This window comes from Macrobrachium rosenbergii, chromosome 51, assembly GCF_040412425.1.
Source record: "Macrobrachium rosenbergii isolate ZJJX-2024 chromosome 51, ASM4041242v1, whole genome shotgun sequence".
Classification (NCBI taxonomy): domain Eukaryota; kingdom Metazoa; phylum Arthropoda; class Malacostraca; order Decapoda; family Palaemonidae; genus Macrobrachium; species Macrobrachium rosenbergii.
Window position 1 is genome coordinate 49,164,061 of NC_089791.1, and position 13,254 is coordinate 49,177,314.

The window sequence follows — 13,254 nt, forward strand, 5'->3', positions numbered from 1 at the left end:
GGATATAAACAACAACCTGGGTTAAACGAAAAATAGTAGACTAACTATAAGATTACATATTAGTAAGTTTCCTGGTTTTATATAGCTTAGCCTATACATTTAAGAGTGATCTATAACAACCTGGATTAGGTAGTACCCTAGAGTAGGTTAAGAAAGAACAAACAAGCCTAGGATTATATATAAACAGTATCCTAGACTCAATAAAATAACCTAGTTTTTTACAACTCAGTAGCATATCTGTAAGGCTACATGCTAGTAGGGTCTTATATAGCCTATATCCTTAAGGGTGATATAAACCAAGAACAGATAGTAGCCTAACCAGATTAAGTAGGAACCCATTTTTAAGGAATACTGTATCCTACTATTAGCCTAAAACAGCGATGGCCGAATATCAGATAAAAGGGTAGTCTCGGCCGCTTAAAACAGAGAACCAGATTATAAGAGGATTATTTTCTGTATAGTTTATATCTTTAAGTTGTAAATAATCCTAGAATAGGTTAAGCAAGAACCTTCTAAGAAATCCTATATTCTTAGCTTAATACAGATTATACTAGAAGCATTAACCTAAGCTATATAAAACAGTAACTTGGGTCAGTTAAACAAATTAGTTCACAGCAGTTAGTCTGAATGGCATGACAATTGGAATTAAAAATTTCACTTAGCCATTGCAAAAGGACTAACAGTGTATAGGTAATACAGCCGCATACAGGTATGAAAACTAACCTAAACCTTAGAGGATTTAAGTTAATATAGACATTTAATTAAATGTATTACAGCTGCGCACTTGTAAAAGTTAACCTGTAATATGGAAACTATATGTGGAACTACAGAAGTGTCCCTCACTTAAAAACAATTAACACTAGCTAGCTTCTAATAACAACTTGCTTTATATCACCACAGGGCCACCATTAGGCAGGATCCTCAGTTCAAGTGTTCCTTAGCAAATTGCTCAGTTCACTTTTTGCCAGTGGGTACAGCCCATACCTCCTGCCATGAGCATAGTCCTTGTATTAAAAAAAAAAAATTGTTTGGTTGCCAGATGTGGGCAAGATTTGTGTTATGCTCCTGACAGCAAGTTTTAAGGGATGAAACAGCGCTTTTTAAGCTATCTTGATGGGTTCTAGGGTTCAGTAGGGGTGAGGAAGGGGAGATTATATCTTTTCAGCAGAGCCTCTGGCAGCAGATATTTAACCCTTTCTCTGAACATCAATGTTTGGGCCAAAAACTCAGTACAACATCAGTCCACAGTACCCTCCCAGGTTAACCCTGCAGAGGAAGTAGAGATGGAGAGTTGCCATTTTACTAAAGAATAAAACATGAAGTGGACATTGCCATTGAAATGGCCCTGCTGAACCCAGAAGGCTCAGGGACACAAGTTTAGCTAGCCATGGGAAAACCTTCCAGAAAGGAATTCTATTCCCATGCAGCTATTGTCACTGAATAGATCATTTTCAAAAGACACTAGTCCATCTAACTCAGACTGAAATGACTACATTTTTGGAAGGGGTTTAGAAACTTACCCAGGACTTCTGCCCTTGATTAACAGGCAGTTACATTTCAGTTGCTGAAGCTCAGGTAGATTATGCAAGCTCCCCAAAAGGGATAAGCAGTTTGCAGCAAGCTAGATCAATCTGTATTTGGTCATTCTGCAAGGGAAATTGAGTACCATCAAAGATGCCCTTGCCACAGAACAGCAATATATAAGGGACATGAAGCATGATTCCTAAAAGGAAAGTAAGTCATTCATGTACACCTCGCAGAAACCCTTTTCTGGTTAAACAAATCATTTATAACAAAACCCCAAAGTGTAAAAGTGCTACATTCTGTAACTGAAAAGTGAGTATGGATACAAATGCTTACCCAAACAAGGTCTAATGTTAGAATTCTGACTGGAAACATACAAAATAGTCAGTTCGAATACAGAACTTCAGATCAAAACATAATAGGGGCTCCAGTACTCACCCCTGATGATACTGATAATTTGGTGGACACCAATGCATTTTTCTCACAATGGCAAAGTTTCTAATTAATGAGAGAAAAAACTATGATTGAAGGTTTACATGAATTTACAAATGCAGCATTCCTAATATAGAATGGCACCTTGTACCATCTTCACTAGACAAGGAATAGTACCTGGTATTGGGTGTTATAGAAATCATCTTCACCAGACATGAAAAATGGACTAACAGAAAAGACCCAAGTTGCTCACTAAGTAGCCCCAGCCTTCTGCCCTTCTACACTTAAAATATTAATCATGAAATCATTTTTAGAATTTGTAGTGAAAAAGAAGAGAAATGGAGAATCATCTGCTATGGTCATCCATTTTGAAATACCAAGGAAAGGGCAAGTCACCCTTACCAGGTCAACTCTCTACCCCGATTTTGAATAAGACCTGTTGCTCAACAACAAGTAGCCCCAGCCTTCTGTCCCTTCACTTTCAAAATTATTAATCATGTGAATCAGATTTTCAGAATTTGTAGAGACTAAAAATTAAGAGACAATGGCAGAATTAAAACCATCTGCTACAGTCATCCCAGTTTCAGGAAATTCCACCAAGGAATGGGCAATGCTGCAACTCCCTTGAAAGGAAAAGCTCCCTTTAGATATAGCTACTCAGCAGTTTGGGACCCTATGAGAAGACTCTCAGAGGGGACAGCCTGCCAGAATTTTGCAAGGCCTGACCTTAGGCATTATAACCTCTACCACCTTGCTGGAAGCTGCCACCAAAGGCTTCCAGAAGATCCCAGGATAATTTTTGCTGTTGAGGCCAAAAGTCTTATGAGAACCTGATGGAAGCACACTGTGACTTCCTAGAATGGCATAAAAGTGAATGGAAGCATTGGAGAGCCCATCAAATCACTCTCCAATGTCACTGCATTATTACATTCTAACCCCCTTCTGTAAGGCACCTGTTTGAGGAGTCTGTTGTGGCTCAACTCAACGAGTATACCACCAAGAGAATTGTACAGTGTACTACTCTTCTGGGGAAAGGGGAATTCAGGAAACAAAGAAACCAAAATTTCCCTTTCTTACCCAACCCCAAAGGCTGCTTGATAAAAAATCATGTGTTTCAGCCACCATCAAAAAGTTTTCAAAAAAACAGGTAGGTCAGAAGGGACAATTCCTACAAAAGGGAAAAAACAGAACAAGGACATCCTTTCTCACAAGGTCCAAAAACCATCTTATAGGGGAAAAAGGAAAAGCAACACCTGAAATGTCTATCAAAGGGGAAGGCAGAGGAGGAGGCAGATACTGAGGAATTATATTATTAGTCAGCTTTGACAGTGCCATCACAGACAATGGGGACAGCATTATTTATATGTGCAGAAAGGCTCTGTTAACCTGTGGAAGCCCTATTTACAGCATTATTCGGGTTATATGTGCAGAAAAAAGTTTTTTTAAAAATCACAGCCCTTAGAAGAAACATTTGGCTCATTTTTTTGTCACTGCCTTAAGTTTAGTATCTCTTCAGAAATGAAAAAAAGGATTTGACAAAGGAAAATCTATTTCTGGGGAGGGCCCCAACCAGTGAAATTGAACCATTCAGCACTTGTTAGGTTCGCCAGATACCAGAGAAAAGTTAAATGAATCATTACCAGAGCGAGCCCAAGAAATGGAGTTGACTGGTGGGTGAGTTGTCACAATCACGGGACCCTGCCCTATAAAGATTCCCAATGTCAAAAGTCCCAACTGGCAGGTCTACAAGCCCATGCACTACTCCGACTGTACGCAAGGCAACTTAGTCGTGATTCCATGTTAGCACTGAATGATGTTTATCATGGAAAGATATGTAAACAGAGGGTCAAAGTCATGGGCCCTTTTGGAAAACATTTTTCCTTTGTCAAAATCCTTTTCTGAATATTGTAGCAAAATTAACAGAGAAATAAACATCATTCTTATGCTAATAGAGACTTAAAACAGAGACGTAAAACTAGAGAATACAACATTAGTAGCCTAAATTCATGTAGAAAATAATGGTCACCGCTGATCATGAGCTTAGGCCCACAAGAAATGACAGTAACCCCCTTTCTAGCAAATGGAATTACTCTAGAAAATAAGTGCTGAATGGATTATTTCACCGACTGACACGGGACCCGATCCAGAAATAGTTTTATAATAAATATTGAATATATGACAGCCTCAGCAATTGTATACAAATCTAGTGGCTGGGAAAGCTAATGAGTTAATTTTAGTTGTATTGTCACTAAATTGCCTGATTGTCTATCCCCATCATAAAATGAAAAAGAACAAGAAAATATTATCACAAATGATGCATGAATTGTAACAGCCCAGAGTTTCAATGTTGGCACCAGGAACGCATGTGCTAGAGACTTCCCTGAAGTTGGAAAATCAAGCTAATTGATTGAATATTACAGACTGTAGATTTTAGCAAATTGCAGTTTTCAAAAATGTGAACAAATTTATTGTGATTTATATGGAAATATTTCAAGAAAAAGATGCAACCATGAGTTATTTTCTGATTCTACATGAAATTGCACACATTTTCAAATAAAACTTTATGAGATACTTAAAGCCTATTACTTAATCCGAAGGAATCTGGATGTTCAACAGTTAACAGGCAGACTGACTTCCTTTAAAATTCACCTAAACGAAATATTGTGAGAGTACACATTGCAGATGCCTTAAACGGATTGAATATGACTGGAATGTAAGAGTTTTAGCATTGGGACCATTCGGTCGAAAGGGAGGTGACTTGAAATTTTGGCAGGAATTATTATATCAAATATTTCAAAACTGATAAAAGCTGATGCTATGAGCTATTTTCTGGTATCTCATGAAAACTCAAACTTTCCAGAAGAGAGAACGACAACATGACTTAATAATGTCCTGAAAGAAGAGATGTTCGGCCGAGCACGCATGCAGACGAAGGAAAATGTTTTTTTTTTTCAGAAATTCACCATAAATCGAAATATTGTGCTAAGACTTCCAGTTTGTTGCAGAATGAAGGTACATGATTGAATATTACTAGAATGTGGCACCTTTATAATTGCAATTTTACCTCACAGGGGTCTCATTGTAATGGCAGACTCTATTAAGAAAACAAACTGATAAAAGCTACAACAGAGTTATTTTCAGGTATGAAATTGGCACAATCACTATAAAACTTTATGTAAATAATATAAAACATGCTTCCACAACGTGAGAAAGAATTTCTGGACGTATGAAAAAGTTTTTCAAGAATCACATAAATCGAAATATTGTGCTAGAGACTTCCAATTGGTTGCTGAAGGTAAATGATTGAATATTGCAATCGGCAAGTTTTAGAAAATTATGTTTTTACCATTTCGTAATCAAACTGAACAGGTTGAAATTTTGGCAGGATCGTGGTTTATATGAAAATATTGTCAACCATTGTCCTATGGGTTGTATTTTGATGGTTGTTGAAATTGCACACATTACCTAAAAACTTATGTAACAAAGGAACAGCTTACTTAATATGAAATTTTTCAAATTCGCCAAAGAGAAAAAGTTGGTTCCTAAATCAAAATATTGTGCTAGAGACTTCAAAATGAAGGTACATGATTGAATAAGATAAGAGTTTTACTATCGTCCACCATTTCAAGACAGTAGGAAGGTTGAAAGTAGTCGACTACATCCACTGGAGCTGAAATTTTACCTTCATGTATGGCGTTTAAGGGTTAATGGGGCCTTAAAAATATATGTCATGAAAATTCTTCACTGTTCTTAAAAGGATTAAAAGAAGAGTGATTAGTAATCGAATTGAACAAGACATCATTTATAATTACCGGCAATACAGGAATCATTCCATGGGAAGATTTTATAGACCTGAAAGATTACTGGCACATCCCTATTCCCCTTCCGCCTTCTGAGAGCCCAGTTGAGTCATTTCTAAACATTGCCCAAGAATTTTTATTTTTTTATTCCTCAAACAAAAAGATTCACAAGAAAAGAGTGCTGAAACCAAGAGCAGTGGTCACAGACTACAGTCAAAAGGTTTTATAAAATTTGAAAACGATCTGGCTCTTTGGGATACTGGCCTGTTGTTTCTCCCCATCATAGAATGTCAAGTCCTCAAAAGGTTCCTTCCACATAGTAATAGATCTAACTTAGATTCAACTAGAAATGGACAATGGCATTATGCAAAAAAAAAATACAGCTGACCTCATCAAAGGATTAAAGAGTTGGGAGATACTTCAGCCTTGATCCGAAGGAATCTCTATGAAACAGGCTCACCCTGACTCCTCCGTCTGTAATGAGTGACAGTACACACAGATGCCTCTTTGACAGGTTGGGAGGACATTTGGGAGGATCACAGGTAGCAGGGAGGTGATCAGCTACTCTGAGGAATTATTATATCAATTTTCCTGGTGCTGATGGATGTCTTTGTCTCTCAAAAACTCAAACCTCCAGAAGAGAGACAGACACATGACTACAATGTCCTACATCAAGAGGTCAGGATCACAATCACCTCCTCTCAGTATGATAATGCTAGCCATCCTTCAGATGGCACAAGCAAGGAAGTGGCACGTCTGCACCACCACAGGCGTGTCTTATTGCAATGGCAGACTCTATCAAGGAAAACAACAAGTCTTCAACAGAGTGGATGTTGGACAACCACTTTTCAAAACAATAGCTGGCATGCTTCCACACTGAAGTGGACATGTTTCCATGTACTCAGAATCACAAACTCCTGATATATGTGTCCAACCTGACAGTCAAGCAACAGCAAGAGATGCCTTCCAAAGACTGGAACAAGGGGAGGACGACATCTTTGTCCTCCATTGTCCCAGATTTGATGGTTTTGAGCAAACTTCTAACCTTCAAAGGAACAGTTTATTTAGCCCCAAATTGGCCAAAGAGGCATTGGTTCCTATTACTTAACAACGGAAGAAAAGACTGCTCCACTATTGTCCACTTGTTCTATCCCAGACAGTAGGAGGGAAAGTCGCCACACATCCTCTTTCTGAGAGCTGAGACCTTCATTTATAGATTTTTAAAAATATCTATCATGAAAATTACTCACCCAACATTGCTAGGTACCTAGTGCTAAAATTATAGACATCATTTATCCGGCAATACCAGTCCTTATGGAAGATATGGCTAGATTATATCCATACTGAGAGCTCCAGTTGAGATTTCTATAGAAACAATTTTATTTTCTCTTTTATTCCCTCAAATGGCAGCGGACAACAATATGGCAACCACATTAATGGAACCCTGCTTTATGGATTCTTGACAAAAAGAAGTTGTCACTCCTTCTGCAGTTGATTGGCCCACTTGAAAGGCTTCCAATTACTTGGTCCTGAATTATGCTTAGCATCATCAACCCTCAATCAGGACTTAATACAACCACAACACACATGAGCCTTCTTGATTGCAGCATCGAGCTCAGGTGAACTGGGCTCTTAGATGGGGATCATGCATCACGCAAACAGCTAACCATCAATTATTATTGTCCCCTGCTCCATCATCCTGGCTAAGAATAAGAATCCTTTAAAAAGGAACCCATTCATATAAGAAACTAGCAGACAAGACATTATGCCCAGTTCAAGCACTGGAAGGTTTACCATAGAAGTCACTGCAAACATCCCAGAGGGTCCTATTTTCCACAACCTAGCACAACCTAACCACTCCTACAATGGCTGAGAATGATTGTGTCTCTCATTAAAAGGCAAGTCCACACTCCTTCCTCTAGTCATTTGATGTTAGGAAAGTACATTGTTGGCCTTCTTCAGCAAATGTGTCTTTCAAGAAGTCCCCAACATACAGGGTGGTCATCAGTTAAATTATTGCCTCATGGTTTAACAAATTCACTACACTGTGTATCAGTAGGTGGCATGGTTAGTCTTAACCCTAGTGTTTTGGCAGAAACCATTGGTCTTACTGATGTTAAATATGCTAACTATTGCTTGTAGAAGGGTGACAGTACGGCAACCAAACCCAGCATGCTTAGGTAAGCCACTGTAGAACTACATGATAAAACATAAGTTCATGTATAGTTTCTGTTCCTGGTACCAAAAACCTGAAGTTATATTTGAATAAAGAATGGGACTTGAAATCTGTGGTTTGACTCGGACCAGAAATGTTTTTTCCTTGGGGTGTTGGGATTAAACTGAGAGCTTAAGCCTTTTTGTCATCTGTCAGTTTCTTTGTAAAGCTCCTTGAGGGATGAAACAAGTGACTATGCTATCAAAAATCAGGTTTTGACTTAGGAAAAACCTATTTTGGTAGCCACTGTTGAGTTCTCAAAACCCTCCCACTTCCTGACAAAAAGGCATGGGATTTGGGGCAAGGGATCATCCTGCATTGACCAACAGAGAGTAATGGCTCCTTGGTCTTTAACGTGCCCAGTTGTAAACAAGAGGGTGGATGCATCCACACACAGTCACTCTCCTTCCTTGCAGGTTCTTTTTGATGATGGAAGAACTGGGTTCAGCTTTCACTGGAAGATAAGGGAAAGTGCCCTCTTATCTTTGAGTCCATTATATACTCCATCATGTGTTATAATGTTAATCATTATGACACAATACCTGGCCAAAAAGACCAACTAGAAGAGAATTCTCTGATATTAGTTTGGTCACCATGGAGCTCTGCTAGCCCATGGAAGGTAACTCCTTGAAGACTCAACAGCAACTACCAAAAACAGGTTTTTCCTACGTCAAAACCCGTTTTATAATTTTACTGGGAGGGTTCTAGTTCAAAGCTTCCTCCCTGTTTTCTAAGATCCTTTCTACCAATTGGGTGCCAGCAGCTCAACTCACTCCTCTTGGTTTTTATTGTGGCAATGTAAAAGTTATGGTGTGTGATGAAACAATGGAATCATTAAAACAATTTCCTTTTTTAAGTACAAACCCATTATTTCTTGATTGACACAATGTCCCTCATCAGCCCTTGGATCAACATTTTATTAAGTCCTTTAATTCTAAGCCCTTGAAGATGAATATGTGCTTCAATGATCTTCATAAAAAGGCAGAAGACTGGCATACCAGTAAAGATTATTTGCAGACCTTCCAATATTAAGGATGCCCTTTATTTCATATAAGAGGTGTGACAGATGGTGTCAGTGCAGTGTGTGAAGTCTTCATGGAAGAACTTTCCTATTTTAGTTCCTGCCCAGTCCAAGGTAGGAACAAGGAAGAGCTATTTTCTTTTAGTTAACCAACTAAATTTAGGAGAGGTGAATGAGAAAGAAAATTACTTGATCAATTGCCAGGACAGACCCTCTGCTGCAACTGGAGAAGTAGCATATAACTGAAAAACCTGATTGGGAATTGCAGGTTACAACATCAACATGACCGTAAAGTGAAAACACTGTCCTGTGCTTTGGCACTTATGCAGAAGGGTTTTCACTTATGGTGATTTTGATCCTGGTATGGGTCAAAGCATTATCATGCAGCAACAATTGATGCATATTTTAGCCCAGGTGCCAGCACCAGCTCTGACACCTCTGCTTCGCCAAAACCAGGCCTCTCAAGACTTTGCACACTGGTCATAGAAACTTCTTTGTCAGAAGAGGAAGAACCTGATGTGGATGAGCATTCTTCTTTCTTTCAGCCAAACCTACCGACTTGTACCTCCCTCCTCTTCAGCCTGTCAAGCCACCTGCAGCCTTTCTTCAAGTAAGTCTTGTTTTATTTTTCTATTTTCCAACTGGTTTATTTTTTAATAACTGTTTACAATTTTGTGCAACTTTTATTAAAAATAACAAAATAGTTGGAACATTTTTATAATGCTTATACTTTTGGTTTTTTAGGTAAGTTTTATAGAGCTTACTTGGTAGTGTAGGCTATGGTAGGCTATTTATGTTGCCTGAGGCTTATGTTAATGTTAGGCCAGCTGTTACGATATGCTACACATTTTGCAAAGTGCGTGTGTATCACATTTGTGTATTTTGTGTATAGTAAACACACTGCTTCTGATATGTATCATAGTATAGTATATTTTTATAAAACACTGTAGAAATGTAGAATAACATTTTAATTGTGTTACCATTTGCACTACTGTGTGTCAGTGGCATAGCTGGTATTCCACCAGCTGGGGTGCCTAGGTGGGGCCAAGATATTTTTTGGGGGCCAGAGAAAATTACACAAAACCAATATACCAATTCTGTAATTTGTAAAATATACTATTCTCAAATGTATATATCCATGTGAATGAAGGAAAATAATAGTATTACTAATTAGTAAACCTGTATTTGAAATTATAGAGCTTAATTTTCAACTCTCACAATACAGTATGCAAATGTATCAAATACTGTAAGGGTTAAAGTTTAGCTACAAAAGGAATTTCAACTGGGCAGCCAAGCATCTGACTTTGGGGCCTGGGCCCCCCTGGCCCCCCATAGTGATGCCACTGCTGGGTGTTTGTATTAATTACACATCAGGATAGCCTAAAAAGAGTGATTTTATGGTAAACCAACAAATATTTGTTCATTTTTACTTTTGATAGGTCGTGTTTGGTACACTATGTTACACTACTTAGGTTATCAGTAGCTTATGTTAGTCTGTTTTATATGCTAATCAGGCTAACTGGTGTTTTCTAGGCACATTTTATATGTAATACAGCGCATTTTTTTAAATATCTCTGCAGACTATTTTTGCTTTATGTGTTGCTACATTATGTTATGAAAAAACCCTTTGCCAAGTTGCATCATGAACATGTAAATCTCTCTCTCTCTCTCTCTCTCTCTCTCTCTCTCTCTCTCTCTCTCTCTCTCTCTCTCTCTCTCTCTCTCTCTCTCTCTCCCTGAGCTGTACAGAACATTTTCTAGTGAACAGACATCTGTTCGTTTTCTACATTAAATAAGTGCATTAACAGGGTTCATATAAATGAATTGGAAACTTTTGAAAAGTAATCAGTCTGTTTATAACTGCTGCATTTTTAAAATACATTCAGTATACATCAATAGGCTACATATTTGTACTGTAGGGAGTTCTTATGCTGAAAATTCTTATCCACTTGTGAATGAATGAAAACCTATAATTTTTTTATTATTTATTTTGTTTCTTTGTATGAGATTACTTAAGTAAAAAATATTTGTACATTATGAGGTTATGCTTGTGTTACACATGTCACTTATACCACGATATTTTATGAGCAAATTCAATTCAGTTTACTCAGCCTATTCTAGGACACAACTGTTGCATGAATAATGAAGTGAATGTAACATTTTAAATATTGTATATCAGTATTATCATTATTTTTGCTGTTCTCAAGCAACCCTGACTTTTAGGAAACATTATGAGCTAGCAAAAATAAAACTGTGGGTAGTTTCTTCAAGAGTTCACAAGTGACTTTTATACTTGGCAACAATTTGCAAGATTTTTTTCAGGTTTTGAGGAGTAACATGTTTTTCTTATTTTTATGCTCTGTATTTTATGGATTTTAATCTTTATTCCATTTTTATTTTGTTATTGAGATGCCGTGTTCATGCCATCTTTTAATGAAGTGTCACTGTGTAATCAAATGTTATTTTGTATATTGTAACATTCTGTTGTGGTGTTTAGTTTTTCTTTTCTCCGAGACTAAATAGTGTTTGTGCATAAGCCTAGGTTACTTCATATTCTTAAAATTTTTCAGTACACAAGTATGTCAGAAAAGTTTATTGTTCCTACACATATACAAATCTTTGGTCTTTACATATGGGGGTTTACTTTCAGTACCAGCTGGAACTGGCTGTTTAACTAAAAACAAGGTGGTGATTGGTAGTTGGCCACCAACAGTAGGGGAGGAAGCCCTGCCATCCAGTCAGTATGCATCCAGTTTTTCTTTAGGTTGCAATCTAAGACAGGCTTGTCTCTTCTGCTGCGTGCCGTTTGACTTAATTCATAATTCTTTTTGTTTTTTCGTACAATTGCTGTTTTAAGATATTTTGCTTATTTCGAAATACTTCGATCTTACAACTTGTTCTACTCTGTTTACATGTTTTATTCACTCCTTCCTGCATAGTTGTTCCTATACAGTTATGCTGCTACAGTTATCAACTCGTTGTAGCAAGTACGAGCCTTTCTCTTTGATATTCTGTCTAACTTGTTTTGCCTTTGATACAACGCAAACACAACTCTTGTCTTAAGCTTGGTGTTTGTTCTCTTATTGTTTTATCATTTTTATTATTATGCATCCAAGGAGGGAAGGTCTGCCTCTCGCCTTTCAATCATTTCTAGTAGGTGCCTTCTCGACCTTGTTTTTTCGAACATCCTTGTTCTGCATCTCTTCTCTGTTTGTTCTGGAGCGTTTTCTCTCTGAAACAAGCATGGTTTTTATTTCGACTACATGATTACTTGGAACGTTGTAATGTTTTAGCCTTTCGGATGTTGTAGAGCTTTAGAGGCTTGAGACGGAGGTGGGTTCTCTTGCTACAGTGCAGTGGTGTCGTAACCCGTTGTATGAGAGCTCTGCTTGCCTTCAAGCATGTAATCCCCCTCTCCCTTTGCAACGAGGAGGAAGCAGTGAATGATGTTGCAGGTCCCTTAGACAGAGTTTTCTGGTCCAAGACCAATAGGTGTACCTGTCTGCGTTCTTACTCCATTCTGGGGGGTGTTGTTCCCACACTCCGTCCCCCTCCCCTCGTTCCTGTTCTGGATGATAAGTCCCGTGACAGCTATTCTTGAAGTTTGTATGTAAGGGGAAATAAAAATTACCTTAAATTTGTCTTTTTTTTTTTTTATTACTACCTTTACATTATTTGTTGTCATATGCTGTATCACAGTCTCTTCATCTTCTTCCTTGTCCTTTCAAGAAATGTCGGATAGGCCACTGCCCTGAGGAAGCTTACACAGTGACTGTAAGGAAGACAACACACCATTGGAGGGACAGCCAATGGCTGTGTTCAGCAAGTCGACTTTGGTTCAGGTGCGTGTACATCATTGCAGTGTATCTTAGCTTCAAGAGCTACTTCACCCCTCCTTGCATTTGACATTGGATGTGCAGAGGTCGAGCATTCACCTTCTTCTTTTGCTGTAGGCCATGGCCATGTCTTCCCCAGGCGTACCTCCTCAACCATGCGTCTCCCATTAGTGCAGCTCCTGTCCAGATCGTCTACTTCCCCTTCCTTCCATCATCTTTCAGGGCACACCCAAGCGTATCTTTAGTACTAGACCAAGAGTTCCTAATGTACGTATACTTACTGCTTCCCCTAAGTCTCCTTTCAGGAACAGTTCCTGGTTGCCATTTTCAGCGATGTTGCCGTAATTTTCTGGACATCTAACCAAAGAATACGTTCTCCAAGGAAGGAAGAATACATGGCCATGCTGTGATGCATGCCCGAGTCTT